This window comes from Tamandua tetradactyla, assembly GCF_023851605.1.
Source record: "Tamandua tetradactyla isolate mTamTet1 chromosome 18 unlocalized genomic scaffold, mTamTet1.pri SUPER_18_unloc_1, whole genome shotgun sequence".
In the NCBI taxonomy this organism is placed as follows: Eukaryota; Metazoa; Chordata; class Mammalia; order Pilosa; family Myrmecophagidae; genus Tamandua; species Tamandua tetradactyla.
The window spans coordinates 2,504,725-2,524,485 of record NW_027518250.1 but is presented as its reverse complement, the minus strand read 5'-3'; the positions used below and the strand labels follow the sequence as shown (position 1 = coordinate 2,524,485).

The window sequence follows — 19,761 nt, the reverse complement described above, 5'->3', positions numbered from 1 at the left end:
CAAATGATTGTAAGGGATGCCTATTCTGGACTTAATTTTATCTTATACTCTGTAGGAACTCAATTACAAAAAATGCTTTTACCATATTATTCACTTGGATGTATTTATGAGTTATGTACATGTATTGTCAATAAATATATTAGAAAAGTTATGTTTTTTAACTCTTATTTTTCTAGCTCATATAAAATATAAACAAACTTCCTACAATCTTCATTCCAAATCCCAACAGATTTCCTCTGGCATACTCTACGTCAGGGGTCAGGAACTTCTGTATGGGCCCATGGGCCAATTCCAGCTTGCCACTATTTTAATATAAATAAAGTTTTATTGGAACAGGGTGATGCCCAATCATTTACAAAAGAGCAGAGCTGAACTGTCCCATCAGAGACTGTATGACTCTTCAAGCTGAAAATATTTACTATCTGACTCTTTACAGAAAAAATGTGCCAATCCTTGGACCATACAATCCAATTCAAAGAAGGGCTGTCTGGTTACATTAAAATCACAACAAATAAAATATTTCATATAGAGTTATCTGTAGACTGAAAAAAAAGGACGTAAAATGATGTACCATGTGAACACTAATGAAAAGAAAGTTGATGTAGGTTACATTATTATCAAAACAGTAGGTTTTAAAGTAAGAAAGAATTATGAAAAATAAAGAGGAACAGTTTATAATGATAAAATGTTCCCTTCAACAAGATAAAGCAAAGTTAAATTTGTATGTAACTTTCCCAAATATATAAAAAGAAGTTGACATAAACAAAGTAGACAAATTCACAGTTCTTTGTGATTTTAATACAACTCTCTAATTCATGTAAAATGTAGACTAAAATAATTAATAAGGATAGAGAACAGGGGTTAGCAAACTACAATATAAAGGAAAAATCTGGCCTGTCACCTGTTTTGTAAGTAAAATTGTACTGGAACACAGACACGTTCACTCCTTTATGTATTATCTATGGCTGCTATAGTGCTTCAATTGCAGAGTTCATTAGCTCCAACTGAGACCAATCCTTGGAAGAAGCAAGCATTCTAACTTGTGAAATCACAAGTCAATATATTATTATTGTTGAGCCCACTAATTGTCTGCCATTTGTTTTAGAATCTAGTAAACAAAAATGAGAAATAAAGGAAAGTATGAAGACAATGTGTCACTAAATAAGAGGTTCAATAAGGAGATTCTGAAAAAGAACCAGCTCACTGGGCTCTCACCTGATCCAAATGGCAGAGTGAAAAGGTTTCAGGGCTGACTCCCCAAAGAAGCTTTAAACAACTAGTAAGAACTTGCAGAAATGTGGTTCTCAAAACTCCAAAAAAAAAGTTAAAGGACTGCAGTAATAGGGTTTCTGCCAAATCAAGAAAGACTACTTGTGGTGCCCTGGCTGGTCCCTTTCCCTCCCTTACTGGCCTGCCATGGAAGAGACCTGCACTCCCAGTGTGGATCCCTGACCCTCATTTCAGAAGGAATGGAGTAACCCTTGTGCTCGTGCAGGCAGCATGTGTGTCTGGCCTAATCTGTCTGTTGGTGGCCTGAGGGATTTCTGTCACAGAACCTATCCTATGTACAGAAAGTTCCCACAAAACATTATGGGAGGCAGTCAAATGTTGCCTCTTAGGGAAAGATATCGCTGGCTTGGACATACAGAGCAGTGCCTGGGACTGTGAAGAATCTGTTTCCTATAGAACAGAGGACACTGCTATCCTGTAAAAGGAGAATTCCTAGGGTCAAATATGCATGCCCCAGACCAGACACCCATGCAGAAAGGACCTAGGAGGTCCCTATGCTTTGGCTTGGAGTTATTCTCTAAACACTCTGAGGATGGATAAACTCTAATGGAGAGCACCCAAACAGATCAATCTGCAAAGATTAGGAGGGGGATTTTCATTTTTCCTTTCTTTCTTAGCTCCTGGCATTCAATGAAACTTCTGACATAAAACTAGCTAGATACAAACATAAGGAATATATGTTCAGGGTCTAAATCCCAGCAATAACAGCTTAAAATAAACCAAAATGTCCAAGTTACAACAAAAGATTTTTTAAAATACAAAGAAACAAGAAGTTATGGTCAAGTCAAAGGAGAAGATTGGAAACCATCAATGAGGAGATCAGACCTGGGTATTCCAGATGAAGACTTTAAAGAGAAGTAATGGTTGAAAACTTCTGAGATTTAATGAATATATACATCCAAGATGCTCAATGAACTTCAACCAGGATAAACATAAATAAACTGAAACTGCACAACATTACAATGAAAATGTTGACTTACAAATATAAAGAGAGAATTCAGAAAGCCAAAAGACAGAAGCAACATGCCACATACAGGGGAGCCTCAAGAAGATTACGAGCTGATATTTTATCAGAAGGCATAGATGCAAGAGGGCAGTGGGAGGACATATTTCAAAAATCATAACCAAAAAAATTTCCAACAAAGAAATCTATAACTGACAAAATTATCTTTCAAACACAAGGAATTATTGGATATGTGAGGGTAGTTCAGTGGCAGAATTCTCACTTTCCATGCGGGAGACCCGGGTTCATTTTCCGGACCATGCACTTCCCCAAACAAACAAACAAAAGCAACCAAGAAAAATTTAAACAAATGATGCTGCAACAGTGGGATACTCACATGGAAAAAGAATGAAATGGGACCCCCACCATACAGCACACACACATATACACAGACAAATGAGGGATTACGACATCCCTAGATAAGGAAAAGGTGAAGATTTTATTACTACTAGACCAACTCTACAAGAATTACTAAAGGGAGGTCTGTACATTGTAAGAAAAGGACACTAGAAAATTGAGTGAAGCCACACATGATGAACTGAAGATTTCTGGTAAAGAAAATAATAAAGTAAATACAAACACAAGACTTTTACAGATTTAGGATGTTAAATTTAAGTCACTAGGTAGCCACAAAGAAAATATCGGAGAATATGCAAAATGCGGAGACAAGAAACAGAGTGCACATTACCAAGGTTGAGGAGTGAATGCAGAATGAGTGTAGGGTGTCTGCTTGGGTAAAGGACAGTTTTATAACTGGATGGTGATGAGGGTCCTGCAACACTGTGAATGTGTTACTCCCACTGACTGCTATGCTTGGGAAGGATGGGGAGATTCATGTTGTACATATGTTTCACAATTTAAAAAAAGAAAGAGAAAGGAGGAATCAAAGAGATAATGACAATTAAATGCATACATGATATTGGATGGGATCTAAGTATAGAGGAGAAAAGGCTCAAAAGGATATTATTGGGACATCAGAGAAAATTTGAGCGTATACTATAAGCTTCATATCAATGTTGAATTTCTTGAACTTCACAACTGAGCTTAAAGTGATCATATAAGTGAATATCCTTGTTCAAAGGAAATGTACATGGAGGTCTTATGTATCCAAGTAGTAGCATGTTTGCAACTTGCACTTAGATGTTCAGAAACATAGATAGGTAGATAGATAGATATAGATAGATAGATAGATAGATAGATAGATAGATAGATAGATAGATAGATAGGTGGATGGATGAATGGATGATAGGTGACAGACTGATGTGGCACAGGTGATAAAATGCTAACATTAGTGGATCTGTCTGGGTGTCTGTGGTGCGGAAGGGGTTTGCTGGACTTCTCTGCATGGTGTTTGTACTGTTTCTGTAGCTGTCCTCTAATTTTGAGATTATTTGAAAAGAAAAAGTAAAAAGAAAAGAAAAGAAAGAAACCTGAAACTATAGAAAGGAAAAATATAATAACCAAAATGAAATATTCCCTAAAGGGACACAACAGCGAATATGAGCAGAAATCAGGAAAAATAAGGAAACTTGTATAAAGGCAAACTGAGAATAATCAATGTGAGAAGCAATGAACAGAGTCTTAAAGACCTCTTGGAAACCAACATACATATAATGGGAATTGCAGAAGTGGAAGAGAGAAAGATATGAAGGTATTGAAAATGGTTGTAAACTGTTGGGCATGGATGAGGCAGAGATCACATGTCCACTGCAGAGATACAGCAATGCTGTCTCTGTGGAAACAGGCACTTGATGTCCTGGAAAGACTAGAGCATTGCAAAGATGCTTGAGTGTGGGGCTGAAGAAGGCCTTGAGAAACATTGTAACTTTTGACTCATCCCAGCACAGGAAAGCAGATGGTTCAGCCCTGTTTCCTCCTTTCCCATTCTTTAGTTACATTTTTGTTACTTTCTTTACCTGCAGCCCTATAAAATAACAGTGATGAACCTCTTGGGGTCTTTCAGTCTCCATCAGAGCTCAGAGTTCCACCTGCCCCCAGCTTTAACTGTATCTTTGTCTCTCATCTTTCTTTCTTAATTCCCTATCATCTCCCTTCAGTCCCCACACTGAGCCATGCTGGTTGCAGCAGTTTTCTGCTTTTTTACTAATGGCCATTCTAGTGGGTGTCAGATGATATCACACTGTGGTTTGTTTTTATTTAAATATTTTATTGACGAATCTTCATGCACATATATTCCATACATGGTGTACAATCAATGGCTCCCAATAGTATCACATAGTGTGTATTTAACACCATGATCATTTTTCAGAACATTTTCATCACTCCAGAAAAATATATAAAAAGAAAAACTTGTACATCCCATACCCTAACCTTTCCCTCTCACTGACAACTAGTATTTCCATCTACCCAATTTATTTTACCCCTTCCCGCCCCATTATTCATTTCTTTAAAACATATTATTTTACTCATCTGTCCATACTCTGGATAAAAGGAGCATCGGACTCAAGGCTCTCACAATCACACAGTCACCCTGTAAAAGATATCTTCAGGTAGCGGGGTGGAGAACGGATTAGAAAGAAGCAAGAGTGGAAGCAGAGGACCAGTGAGAAGGCTTTCACAGCAATCCTAATAAAACAGGACAATGGGCAGGAGGTGGAAAGTTGAGTGGAGACAGAGAGATGTTATCAGTACATTTACTGAATGTAGAAGGGTGAACTGTGGTGTATACCTACAGTGGACTGTTGTGTGACTACAGAAAGGAATGAAATCATGAGGCATGCAACAAGGTGAACCATGAGGACATTATGGTGAGCAAAATATGTCTGAAACTAAAGGACAAACAGTATATGGCCTCTTTGACAAAATACTTTTAAGAAAATTGGGGCCTAGATTGTAAGTTCTTACAGCAGTCACATTTATTCCTGAGCTTTAAGTGTTATATCTAAATTCTGAGATGCTGCATTATATGTGCATGACCTGGTATTTCCTTTGAACTTTGGTACCTGTGTGACACCCAAGACTCAGAGTTGGAGTTCTACAACTCTGAAAATCAGCATTGAAACCTACAACAACTGTTAAAGAAGCCAAAAAACTGATCAGGAAAATGAAATTAATCAGGTTGATACCAAGGTAATCAAAATACAAGGTAAAGGATGACACTGCCTGTATTTTGTATGAGACTGTGCTGATTTGAAAGAATACATGCAGCCTAGAAAAGACATGTTTTAATCCTGTTCCCATTTTGTAAAGGCACTGTTCCTTCTAATCCCTATTCAGTATTATATTTTTTGAAACTCTGATTAGACAATCTCCCTGGAGATGTGACTCAATCAAGAGTGGTGATTAAGCTGCATTAGGTGATGACACATCTCTACCCATTTTTGTGGGTCTTGATTAGTTTATGGGAATCCTATAAAAGAGGAAACATTTTGGAGGAAGCTAGAGATTCAGAGAGAGCAGAGCAGAATGACATGGCCACAAGAAGCAGAGTTCACCATGCAGTAACCTTTGGAAATGTGGAAGGAAAATGCCTCCTAGGAAGCTTCATGAAACAGGAAGCTAGGACAGGAAGCTAGCAAATGACACTGTGCTCACCATGTGCCCTTCCACTTGAGAGCGAAACCCTGAAATTACTCTGCCTTCTTGAACCAAGGGATCTTTCCCTGGATGCCTCTGATTGGACATTTCTATAGATTTGTTTTAACTGGGACATTTTCTATGCCTTAGACCTGGAAATGAGCAAATTAGTAAATTTCCCTTTTGAAAAGCCATTCCGTTTCTGGTATATTGCATTCCAGCAGCTAGTAAAATGGAACAGAGACCAAAGGAAGAGAGGATTATTTTGTCCAAATCTTGAAATCGGCATACACTGTAACTCAATCTGTCTGGTCAGTTCAGTTAAAAAATCTCAACACATAGAGTCTAGAATTAGGAACAAGGTCTTGCAATTCTATATAACCTAATGTAATACCCGGATACCTTCCAGAGTATGTTGGCCAGATACTTAAAAAGTATTGGCAAAGTTTCTGGAGGGAATGGATAAAAAATATGGAACAATTAAACTTTTCTACCTCGTACTTTCTCAAACATTAGCAACTCCTAAGGTAACAGACCAAGACCTTGATCTTGAGCCTTGCTCTAAAGAAACTTATTTCTGTAATGGAGGAGCTAAGCCTACCTATAATAATGCCTAAGAGTTACTTCCAGAGAAACTCTTTTGTTGCTCAGATGTGGCCTCTCTCTATAAACCCAACTCTTCAAGTAAAATCTTTATCCTCCCCCCCACATGGGATATGAGGTCCAGGGATTTAAGTTTACCTGGCACCGTGGGACCTGACTGACAGGGATGAGCCTTGCTCAGGCACCATGTATTAACAATGCCTACCTGACCAAAAGGGGGAAAGAAATGTAAAAAAAAATAAGATTTTAGTGGCTAAGAGATTTTAAATAGAGTTCAGAGGCTCTTCTGGAGGTTACTATTATGGAAGCTTCAGCTAGATATTGCTAATTACCATGGTAACCAAGCCCCAAACAACAATATTATATTCCTATAAACTCTAAGAGAATACCCAGGGCTCTATCTGAGACTCAATAAAAGTGTCAGACTCTCAATTTCTTTTCTGAAACCTAAAACCTCCTGATGGTTCCTAGGCCAGATTAACACTGAAGCGCAGAGGTACCAGTCTCTCCAAAAACATCAACCAGTTGCATCCCTCTACCCTATTATGTTGACAACTCTTTTCAACATAAAGAAGTTAAAATGGTTACTGCCTAAATACCTCTAAAATTTAGAAGGATCAAAGGAGGAGGAGGAGTTGTAACAGAGAAAACTACTGAATCATTATATTGATACTTCTTTTAAGTCTCCAGGGTCTTAGAGCAGCTAGAAGGAAATAGCTGAAGTTGCTGAACTGTAATCCATAACATACTTTGAAATTTGTCCTATAACTACCTGTGAAAATGTACTTTGAAATTTATTGCTTTTCGGTCTGTTTATTTCACAATAAAAGTCTTAAAAAAAAACAGAAAATAAGAACTAGGGCACTCATTTATTGCTGGTTGCAATCTACGAGTTTTTAGCAAGACAATGTGTCAGTGCTTCAGAAAGCAAAGCACAGAATTACCATATGACACAGCAATCCAATTACTAAGTCTATACCTAAAGGGCTCGAAAGCAGGGTCTTGAACAGGTATTTGCACGATGATGTTTATAAGAGCATTTTTCAAAATTGTGAAGGATAGAAGCAACCTAAGTGTTCATTCATTTATGAATTAATAAATAAAAAATTAATACATACAATTAAGTATTATTCAGCCGTAAAAAAGTAAAGAAGTCCGGATACATGCAACAACATGGGTGAACCTTGAAGACATCATGTTGAGTGAAATAATCCAAACATGAAAGGGCAAATATCTCATGATTTCACTGATTTGAAACAATCAAAATAAACAAACACATAGCATCAGAATCTAGAATGTATATTACTAAAGGAAGGGGTGAGGATTGGTGTGACAGTTTGAATCTGTTGTATACCCCAGAAAAGCCATGCTCTTTAATTCTCATTTACTATTGCTAGGTGGGATCTTTTGATTGTTTCCATGGAGATGTGACCCACCCAGTTGCATGTGGTAACTTCTGATTAGATGGTTTCCATGGAGATATTTCTCACCCATTCAAGCTGGGGTTACTTACTGGAGCCCTTTAAGAAGGGACCATTTTGGAAAAAGCTTGAGAGCCAAGAGAGCCAACAGAGCCCACACAGCCAGAGACTTCTGGAGATGGAGAAGGAAAAGGACCCTGAGGGAGCCACTGAAGAAGCCTGGAGATAAAGCTAGCAGCTGTCAGTGGTGAAACACCAAACATCACTGGCCTTCTTGATCCATGGTAATCTATACCTGGATGTCTTAGTTTGGACATTTTTATAGCCTTGCCTTAATTTGGACATTTTCACAGACTTAGAACTGTCAATTTGCAGCTTAATAAATTCCCTTTTTAAAAAGCCATTCCATTTCTGGTACACCACATTGTGTTAGCTTGCAAACTAATACAATAGGGAATGAGAAGTTAAGGCTTAAAATGAACAGGGTTCTTAATTGGAATGATGGAAATGTTTTGGTAATGGATGGTGGTGATGGTAGCACAATATTCTGAATACAATTAACAGCACTGAAATATGTACCTGAATGTGATTCAAAGGGAAATGTTAGATGGTATATATGGTAAAGGAATAAACATTTTAAAAATCCATGGAACTACACCACACAATGAACCCTAAATTAAACAGTGGACTACAGTTTACACTTCAATTACTACAATGTGCTATCATCAATTGTAACCAATATCCCACACCAATGTAAGGTGTTAATAATAAGGTGGTTCATGGGAATCCTATCATTTACACATGATTGTAGGATAAGTCCACAACTTCTCTTATAGAAAAATAACTCAAAATCTATCAAAGTCTAAACATTGGAAGAAAAAGAATAAAACTGTTAGAATTGGATATTAATCTTCACAACCTTAGATTTGGCAATGATTACATAGAAATAACATCAAAAGTATAAGCAACAAAAGAAATATGAACTGGACATAAACAAAACTAAACAAATGTGTAAGTATGAGAGGATACAATCAAAAGAGTGAAGACAGCCAACAAAATGGGAGGTAGTATTTGCAAATCATATATTTGATAAGGTTCTAGTATCAAGAACACATAAAAAACTCTTATAACTCAACAAAAAAAGCCAATGACCCAGTTAAAATATGGGCAAAGGACTTAAATAGATATTTCCTTAAAGAAGATACTCAAATGGATAATAAGTACATGAAAAGATGCTCAATATCATTAATCACAATGGAAATGAAAATTAAAACCAAAGGTGGTATCACTACATACTCACTAGGATGACTACAATTTTTTTAAAAAAGCAAAATATATCAAGTCATAAAAAGGATGTGGAAAAATTAGAACTATTAAATGTAGTATATTCATGTAATGGAATATTATTTGGCTATAAAATGTATGAAGTACTGACACATGTTACGATATGGGTGAACTATGAAAGCATGACAGCAAGTGAAAGAAGCCAGATACAAAGACTATATATTATATGATTCCATTTATATGAAATGGTCAGAATAGCCAAATCCACGCACAGAATTAAATTAGTGGTTGTTTAGGCCTGGAATGGGGGGCCCCTCAAGAGAGAAGAGTGATTTCTAATCAAACATTTCAAGTGATTTTTTTTCATTTTCAGTGACAAAAATATTCTAAAATTGATTATGGCAAAGATTACACAAATTGGTGAATTTACTAAATACTGGAACTGTATACATTAAATATGTGAACTGTATGTATGTGACATGTGAATTACCTCAATAATACTGTCATATACAAAAAGATACCAGAAGAAATAGGATTGTTCAGACTTTAAAAGAACATCAGAGGGTGGTGTGATGGTGGGTCAGAGGCAGAATTTTTGCCTGCCATGCCAGAGACCTGAGTTTGATTCCCAGCGCCTGCCCATCCAAAAAAAATAAAAGTACATTAGAGAACTGAATACATAATCAGAAGTAATCACAAAGAAAATCAGGCTTCAGTGGTATATGTTTCCATAACATATGAACATTTAAGAAGGACATAACTGCAATCTAACACAAATTCTTTCACAGAACAGGAAAGAATGAACTATTTCCAAGCTCATTTTACAAGAGCAGTACATTGATGTCAAAATCTCACACAGAGCAATATCTCCCTATTAATTTAGACTCAAGGTACTAATTCACATATTAACAAACTGAAACCAGAGATACAGGTAAAGAATACTGCATCATAATCATATGGGATTTATCTCAAGAATGCAAGTCTGCATTAAACATTTAAAAAACCAATCAATATAATTTATCCCTAAGAGAATGAAAGAATAAAATTATATGATAGTCTCACTAGAAATAGAAAAAGCAGTTGACAAAATTCAATACCTATATGTGATAAAAATACTTGGGAAACTTAAAACAGAAAGGAAACCTCTTTATTCTAATAAAGAATATGTACAAAAAAATACAGAGAAGGAAAATAAGATTTAATGGTGAAATATTGAGTACTTTCCCCTTCAAGTGAGGTATAAGACAAGGATGTCTGTTATTACTACTTCCTGTCAACATTGTACTGGAAGTCTTAGCAATAAACTAAAAAACATAATTAAAGATAAAATAGATAAGGAAGGGAGATGGAAAATTGTTTTTATGTGAAAAGACATGATGGTGCACATCTAAAATACAAAAGAATCTACAAATAAGCTACTAAAACTAATAGGTGAATATATTAAAATGGCTAGACAAAAGATCAATATTTGAAAATCCATTGTATTTTTTTTTTAACATGGGCAGGCACCGGGAATTGAACCCGGGTCCTCGGGCATGGCAGGCAAGCATTCTTGCCTGCTGAGCCACCGTGGCCCATGAAAAACCATTGTATTTTAATGAACTAAAAACAAACTGGAAAATGAAATTGAAGAAATATCATTTATAATAGTGTCAAAATAGATTAAATATCTGGGAATAAAATTAATGAAAGACATCCAACATTTCATTCACCTCTACAGTGAAAAACTCCCAAGTAATATTTCCTGTGGGAAATGATAAAGTTCTGAGGAAAATGCAACAGACCTAAAAGAGTCAATACATTCTTGAAGAAGTAGAACTTGGAGGCCTTACACTACCATATTTCAAGTCTTACTATAACACAACAGTAATTATGACAGTAAGTACCAGCCAAGACACTGGTAACTGGGACCTGATACAATGCAAAATTTAGATTAGACCCATCTGGTCAATTGATAACAGAGGCACCAATGCAATTCAGTTGTCCAAGGATGGTTTTCTCAACTTTCTTACTGAAAACATCTGCCCTGTCACCTGCATGAAAAACATCAGGAAGTTTTTCCAGATTTTAGTGTGTTTTGTTTCTATGAAGTTTGGTTTATTTTCTCTATCATGTCAAGTCTTTAAATAAATATTATCTGCCTGACTTTCTTCTGCGGCTTTCAGAAAGGTCAGAAATAAACTCTCACCTCCACTTCGGAAATCTAAACACCAGAGGACCTGAATTTTCCTGCATGCTGACTCTCCCTGCTGTTCTGCTTGTCTATATGCCCCCTAAATGATTCTTATCTATCTTTAATTCTACTTTTCCATTTTAATGTGCGGATCCCTAAATATCTATAAAACCCACCATAAACAATGTGTTAAGAAATAACTCACCTGAGACGTGTCTATTTTCTGCCCCTCTTGGAAGAATGTAGAGAACTGCAATGGATAAGCTGAGGTAGAAAAAGAGGAATGGAGTCATGAGAGATCTGGTGAGCTTCTTATCTGCCTGCCTAAAAATCTTACCACAACACCTTTCACCACCTGAATTTGTACATCTCTTAGAGGATCACCTAGGCTTAAACCCAGATTTTTACTAGGTGAATTAAACTTTTTTCCTACTGACTTATGAACAATTTATGTTCCCTCTAATCAATTCACAAAATAGTAAAAGAGGATTAATATTTCATTAATATTATATATATCTCAAATCAGGAAATTCTGAAAAAAAGGGATGTTTAATAAGAGAAAATGTCTTAATCCTGCTGTTCTAACTGGTTGCTGTTTCACAAGAGGCAGTTCTGATAAGACTCTTCTGGTGACTTACTGAGACAAACTGAACACCTCTGTGCTCTACTCCTAGCACTGTCCTAGGTGATCCTGGAAAAGCCACTTATTTGAGGCCCAATATTTTATTAAGCTTTTAAGAGTCAGAAATAAAACCCCATACCTGTACTATCATTTTTAAATTCTATATGTTCAGGATAGAGGGAACCTTAGACAACTCCAAATGCAACATGGGACTGACATGGTGTGATAACACCTGCGAATCTAGAAAGAGTGAGGGAAGAATGAAGAAAATGGAAGGCCCTTGAAGGAGGGGTGGAGGCAGGATTTCCTAAGCTCTGGCTGGGTCTGTCCTCCCTTCAGATCACACTCTCATAAGCCCTCCAGCGATGTGACGGCTCCTGTGTAGTCACTCACCCTTTCAACGTAGGTCACTACCTTCTGCATCTGGTCCACGATGTCCACTGTCACATGGGCTGTGGTGGCTTCTGGGTGTGGCAACATCCCCATCTGACCCACTCAGGACAGGGGGAGCAGAAAACTGCTTCTGGTGGTGCAACTCAGCACCTACTCCTTTCCTGGTTCTTCTGCCCCTGCTCTGCAGCTCTGAGGAATAGTTTCTGGCCAGAAAGGCTGTTCTTCCACACAGCACTCCTTTCATGGGGCTCTGTCCTTTGTGCCCCACAAGTGCAGCTTTGTTCCAGAGAGGCTGAGACCTAGACCTGGGGAAAAATTCATGTTAGTAAAACCTTCATCTAGAGTAGGGTTTCTCAAAATCAGCAGTGCTGAATTTTGTGCTGAATAATTCAGTGGTGCAGGGGGCTGAATTATGCACTGTGGAAGATTGCCCACACGTACTACTGGTCTCTTCCCAACAGATGCCCAAAACACTTCCCTTCCCAGTTTTCTGGAATTTCTCAGACATTCCACAATTTCTCAGATATTCCAAAATTTCTCCAGACATTCCAAAACGGACACTGGAGAGCAAAATCATTTCCCCCTCAGTAGAAAACTCCTGATATAGGTACAGAATCACTGTATTTTCCATTTCTGTGGCCACTAGCACATGTGACCAAAGCTCTCAAAACGAGACTAGGCTGTAACGTGTTGAAATTATATTTTGCATGTTTTGGGTTAAACACAATGGGGTTCTTAAAATTAATTACACCCATTTCTTTTTACCTTTTTAATGTCACTAGGAGAAAATTTGAAATTACACACGTGGCCCCCTTACCTATCAATCAGACAAGTACTGCACTAGAACATCAGGCTGTGCCTACTGAAAACAGACACAGACTTGACAGAGCAGGAAGGGCCAAGAGCCTCAGTCTGGCCCAAGGTCTTTGGAGAGAAGCCAGAATTCACAGCATAAATCCACACGGCAGAGGGACACTGTGTCCACATCACTTCAGCACACAGTCTTGGAGATGTGGGGACAAGCCACTCTACTAAGTGCCGTTAATACTGAAATGCTGGGTTTTAGGCATGGAGGCTATTAGGAATAGCCTGAATTTGGGAAGCATATCTGTATTTGCAGCCTAGCTCCCCAGCCCCTTGTAACCTTGATTATATAACCTTTAAAACTGTTTTCCTTTCTGAAAATATGGTTATACCTATCAGTAGGGCATTAGTAAAGATTAAATGAAATACTAAATGAAAAGAACAAAGTGTCGTCCGAATATGACAGAAGCCAACATTTACATACGATTTAAGTGGCCTTTGGCTGGATGATGCACAGGCAATGCCTTTGTTCTGAGATGACAACACAAAGGAGTTTTACCGACACCCTCCTTTGCAGATGAGGAACCCGCCTGTCACTCCTGTGAAAGCACTGGAATTTACCAGGGTCTCTCTGGCTGTGGAGCTCACTCCCCTGCTCATGGTCCCTTTAAAAAGTTTTGGAAACTCATATGCCCACTTCTGACTCTACCAAATTAGAAGTCCATAGCAGAGTATTTTATGACCTTTTGTTAATAAACTACATACACCCACTCACATATTTTCTTGGTCATTATTACTTTTATGCATGGAAAATAAGTTTCTATTAGTAAGAAAACATATCAATTTTCCCACTTAGAATAAAACTACTCTGTTGATATTGAAAAAACATTAATAAATACTAGGTTTCTATAGGACAAGACTGAAATTTCTTTAATAAAATCAGAACTGTCAAAATTTTTTCCATGTGTTTTTTCTCTTTGACAGTTTTATGTATTTGCTAACTTAAAGAAACTATCACAACTTTCATTCAAATAAAAACTTATAATGATGATAAATTGAAAATACATAGCAATTTCTCTGCATTAACATAAGTGCTTTGCCAAAATATTTTTTATATTGGTTCTAATACAACAGAAATTCAAGTCCAGGAAAAAGAAAAAGTGACAAGGCAATAGATGTCATAGGCAAGGCTTAAAGCAGTGGGAAAGAGAGCATGCAGTAATTACTGGAACAAAGCAAGGGCCTAGCTATGCTCTGTAGGGAGCTGCTAAAGCATATGTCATGGGAACAAAGACTCAGGGAACAACAGAAACTTTTGGCAAATGACCCTTTTATGAATTACTCAGCACAAAGGATCTAAAGGAGCATGGGAGAAAATTACATTGTGGCTGGTCTTCCCAGAGTGGCCCAAACTGCTTGGGTCTGGGTCAGTGGATGCAGCTCTGCATGCCCCACTGACACTGACCAAGAGACACAAAGCTGTGCTATTTGAGATGGTAGTAATCCATCCTGAGTGGAGGGGCCAGCCACTGAGAGTTCTTGCCTTGATGAGTGTCTGGGGCCACTTGTGGAATAGAAACAGACTGAAACATAGTGGCACAGTAGAAGAGAAAGTGGGTATTGGTGAGGGTGGGGAGAAGGCTGCTGAGCTTGTGATGGTGAATTCCCTGGGACTGCAATAAGAAACTCTCAGAGGGATTCAAGCTGCAAACATTTAAAGGAATTCCTAAATCCTTGAAGAAAACAAAGGTTTTTGTAAAAATACAATAAAATAAAATTCCTTGGCTATTTTCTTAGGAAATACTCACCCTTTTTCATCCTAGTGTAAGCCTGAACTTGGTCCCTGAGTCCTGCTCTGTGCTCCAGGAGCCTGCCCCATGTTTTGCCTCTTGTAAGTGCTGTGCTGCTCCTACAGGCACAGCAGGCCATGCAGGAGAAGCTGGGAAGTCATGAAGAAGGGACATCAGACAAGGGAGAAGAAAGGGAGGGAGAAAGGAGGGGAGAAGGTGGGGTCAGAGGGTGGGGAAAGGAAGGGCCAGGGGCACAACCAGCTCTCCCCAGGGCTCAGCTGACCAGGGCTGTACTGGGATCACAGGCAGAGCTGGGGGAGCTGAAGGCAGGGACTGAGTCTTCTAAGTTGTTGGATTTCTGAAGGTCCTGTGGATCTGTCCTCTTTATAGATGTGAATTTCAGTCTTTGCCAAATTGGACCTACTCAGCATCATGTGAGCTTCCTTGGAGAAGAAGAAAACAAACTTACTCTTTCTTAAAACAGGTTATATTTTCATTTTATCTATTTAGGATAGTCTTTCACTGTTACATGTACTTAGTTACTAAAGTGGAGGGAATTTTTTTTTCCATTTAGTTTGTTCTTTGTTGGTGTATAGAACCGCAACTGATTTTTTCATGTTTATGTGGAGCTTCCAACATTGCTGACTTCATTTTTTAACTGTTAGTTTTCTTGTGGAATCTTTGGGATTTTCTATTAGTAGGATCATATCATTGGGGAATATACTTTTACTTCCTCCTTTCCAATATGGGTGCATATATTTCTTTTACTAGCCTAATTCCTCAACCCAGAACTTCCAATAAAATGTTCAACAGAATTGGCAGGTGCAGGCATCCATGTCTATTTTCTGATTTTAGTAAAAAGTTTTTTTTTCATTGTCATAATTTTCTTTCCTATTTCTTATTGACATATATTATACACTCACATACAATGTAATCACCCAAAGTGTGCAGTCAATGGTCCACAATGTCACCACACAGCTGTGCATTTATTAGCACAATTGACTCTTTTTCCTTTTTTGTGAAAAATAGCCTATATACAAAAAAGCAATAAATTTCAAAGCACATTGCAACAATTGTATAGTTGTAGAACAGGTTTCACAGTTTAGTATGGGTTACAATTCCACAGTGTTAGGTTTTTACTTCTAGCTGCTCTAAGATACTGGAGACCGAAAGAAATATTAAATTGATTCAGCAATCATACTTGTTTGTTAAACCCTACCTTCTCTGTATAACTCCACCATCACCTGTGATCTTTCTCCCACTCGTTAGGGGCATTTGAGCTATGCGCATTCTAAGTTTTTCACTTTGGAAGGACAATTTGACTGGGTACAGAATTACTGACTGAAAGTCTCTCTTTCAGGATCTTAAACATATCACACACTACCATCTTCCCAACATCAGCGATCAGTTGACTAGTCCCAACTTGATCTTATGTGGTTCCCACTGAATATAGTAGATTGCTTTTCTCTTGCTTCTTTCAGGATTTTCTGCTTTTCTTCACTTGACAGACTGATTAGTATGTGTCTTGGAGTAGGCCTATTTGGATTTCTTCTTTTTGGAGTTCACTGGGCTTCTCTGATTTGCATATTTATGTCTTTTATAAGGGTTCAGAAGTTTTCCCCCATTATATACTCAACTACTATTTCCAGTTGTTTACTCTTCTGTTCTCCTTCTGGGACACTGATGATTCTTATATTGGCGCACTTGGTTTTGTCCATCATTTCCCTGAACTCCAATTCACAATTTTCCATTTTTTCCCATTTGCTCATTTGTATGTACAAAATCATTTGTCCTGTCCTCTAGTTTGCTTATTCTTTCCTCCGCCTCTTGAAATCTACTGTTGTCTGTCCCTAGTATATTTTTGATTTGGTCTACAGTAACTTTACTCTCTCTGATATCTGCTATTTTTCTATTTATTCTTTCAAACTCCTCTTTATGCTCTTCTAGTGTCTCTTGATCTCCTTTATGTCATTAGCCATCCCGTTTACTTTATATAGTAGATTCATATGAACAACTTTGATTAATTATTCCAAAGTCTGTGTCTCCTCTGCTGTCTTAATTTGGTCATTAGGCTGGGCTCTACCTTTCTGCATCTTCATATGGTTAGAGATCTTCTGTGGCCTTTGAGACATGTAAGTATCTTGATAGGGTTCCTTCGGAAGTTGATTTCATACAGTAGTCTAAAGCTTTGTATTTGTGGGATGGATGTGGAGCAGGATGTGGGGCACATCAGTGTGGTGACAGGTAGTGGCACATGCATAGGTACAGGTTGGGGATGCTGGTGCCTGTGAGCCTGGAGTGCAGGACTCTGGGCTGTGGAGGTGAGTGTGGGAGCCGTGGGGGTGGAGTGCAGCTCAGGCAGGCCTTGGCACACACCAGCAGGGTGCGACATAGAGGACACAGAGGTAGGGTGTGGAGGGTGGCAGAAGGGTGGGCGTTGTGGACACCCGGGGTTTGGTGCATGGGCAGCATGTGGGTGGGCACATGGAGTGTGGGGGTTGTGGGTAACACACTGCTTGGTATGGGGCCCAGGTAGGGCATGGTGCAGGTGTGTCCTTGTATGGGGTAGGGGTCCACGGGGGGTTGGGATACAGATGCACAAATGTGCAGGGTTGGGGTATAGGGTGTGGGGTTTGCAGGATGTGGGACAGGAGGTGGTGATATCAGGTGGGTGGGGCCCTGACAAGGCTGTACAGGAGTGGGGGCAGAGGTGGGAGTTATGTGACACAGATGCACACGTAAGCACCACCACTTGTGTGAGCAGGGCGCTTGTGCTGGGGGGTGGGGCAAATGTCTGCGATTCTGCAGGGCAGTGGGTGTGGGGTACAGGTGTCAAGAACTTTGTGCACAGATGTGGAGGTGCCCAGTGGGATGTGTCTATGCACATGTGTGTTTCTGTGGGCGGAGCCCTAATGTGTGTGCCTCTGGGGATGGAGTCCTTGTGTGCACATGTGCAGAGTTCAGGGCCAGTGGGGTGGGGGTGCATTCACATGGGGTGGGGACAGGTGTCACCTGGATGCACAGGACTACACTTGCCGAGAACTGAGAAGGCATGGTGGGAATGCACGCATGCACGTGTGTGGATCTAGAGTCCAGACACTGACGTATGTCTGCATAGAGTTCGGGAGGGTAGGGTGGGGTTGCATAACTCTTTGGTCTGGAAGCAGATGTGGCCCAGCTATGAATGTGAGCACCTGCTGCCTTGATATGTGGGTAACTGCCTACAGGGGGCAGTGAGGGAGAGGTGGAAGGTAGGGGCTGGGAACAGGTTCACAGTTCCTGGGAGGGGCAGGGTGAGATTATGCACTTGCGTGAGAGAGCTGCATCAGTCTGTCAGGTGAGCAAGTTTGTATGGGGCAGGGATGCCTGGGGGCATCAAGGCAAGGGTGTGGGAATGTGGTAAGGGGGTGAGTGGTCAGCTTTTGTTGCTTGGGTGTGGGGGGAGGCACAGGGCAGGGGCAGCATGTGTGGGTGCAGCAGTTACAAGAAACATGGCTTGGCTTACTTCCTAGGCCCTGTCTAACTGCTCTGTACTCCTGAGGGATCTGGACCTCCATTTGGAGAGGGAGACATTAGACTCTGCAGTAGCTGGGTGGTGTCTGGTTCTGTGTGTGTCAATTCTTCAGTTATTGCAAGCAGGGCCATACTAAGAGGTGTAGAAGACCCTTCCAGGTCACTTACACCCTGGAATCATTGTCCTAGGTATTTTTCTTTCACTTCTCTAGCTGTTCCTTGCAGCAGAGTTGAACTCAACCTATCTTATTCTGCCATCTTCCTGCTAGTAAGAAAGTTTGTAGTTTTTCACCACTAAGACAACAACTGCACTATTTATTCTTTCAAACAATGGGGACAACCAGATCAATAGGCCAAGCCCTCAATATTGGGGTCTGCCCCTATGAAACTTATTTCTGCAAAGGTTAGGCTAGGCCTACTTAAAATTAAGCCTAAGAATCACACCCAGAGGACCTCTATAATTGCTCTGATGTGGGCCCTCTCTCTAAGACAACTCGGCAGGTAAACTCACTGCCCTCCCCACCTCATGGGACATGACTCCCAGGGGTGTAAATCTCCTTGGCAATGTGGGACAGAAATCCCAAGAAAAGCTGGGCCCAAGTATCAAGGGATTGAGAAAGCCTTCTTGACAAAAAGGGGGAAGAGAGAAATGAAACAAAACAAACTTTCAGTGGCAGACTTAAAAGGTTATCCTGGAAGTTATTCTTATGCGTTCTATAGATATCCCTTGTCAGTTTATGGCGTATTGGAGTGGCTGGTGGGAAGGACCTGAAACTGTTGAGCTGTGTTTCAGAAGCCTTGATTCTTGAAGATGATTATATGAAGATAAAACTTTTACTATGTCTGAATTCTTGATGCATTCCATGGCATTCCATTTGGGTTATGTTTGTCGCAAATATCTGTCACTTCTGGTTCATTTCTTAACTCATTAAGCATGAGACATACATCTGTATAAAACTCTTACATGGAATTAAATGGTATCAAGGGAATATGGAATTAGAAATCAAGTCAAGAAAAAGAAGAAAATGGCTCTGAAAAAAATGTATTTTTATTATGTCTCCCTGGTCAGACCTTCTTCTTGCTTAGAATTCAACACTCTCCTAATATTTATGTAATTATCTGTTTGCTTTACTTCACAACAAAGGAATTTCCAAAAATGTATATGAATTTTGCCTATTTCTGATCTTTAGCTAAATGTAACCATATAGGCATATTTATCTTTTTAAGGTTTTTTGCCTTGTTTCGTAAGCATTGACCAAGTTTTCTGTAGCTGCATAATTATCCACTAAAGAAGACACCAATTTCTCCTTCCTACTATTAATAAACCC

General features: G+C 39.2%; 1 long non-coding RNA gene across 8 annotated transcripts in view; it reads right to left on the bottom strand.

Annotated features, from left to right (window-relative positions):
* LOC143672865 (uncharacterized) overlaps positions 1–16,829 on the bottom strand; it is a 31,447-nt gene extending 14,618 nt beyond the window's left edge. For 3 of the 8 annotated variants that reach the window (XR_013170082.1, XR_013170078.1, XR_013170080.1), the window contains exons 1-3: positions 14,939–15,980; positions 12,327–12,631; positions 11,517–11,575 (exon numbers count right to left, since the gene is read on the bottom strand). This is a non-coding gene — a long non-coding RNA (uncharacterized LOC143672865). Of the gene's footprint in view, positions 1–11,516; positions 11,576–12,326; positions 12,632–14,938 lie in introns of all 8 variants that reach the window. The other 5 variants (XR_013170077.1, XR_013170075.1, XR_013170076.1 and 2 more) reach the window with 5 other exon arrangements.
* Between the last annotated feature and the right edge of the window lie 2,932 nt (positions 16,830–19,761).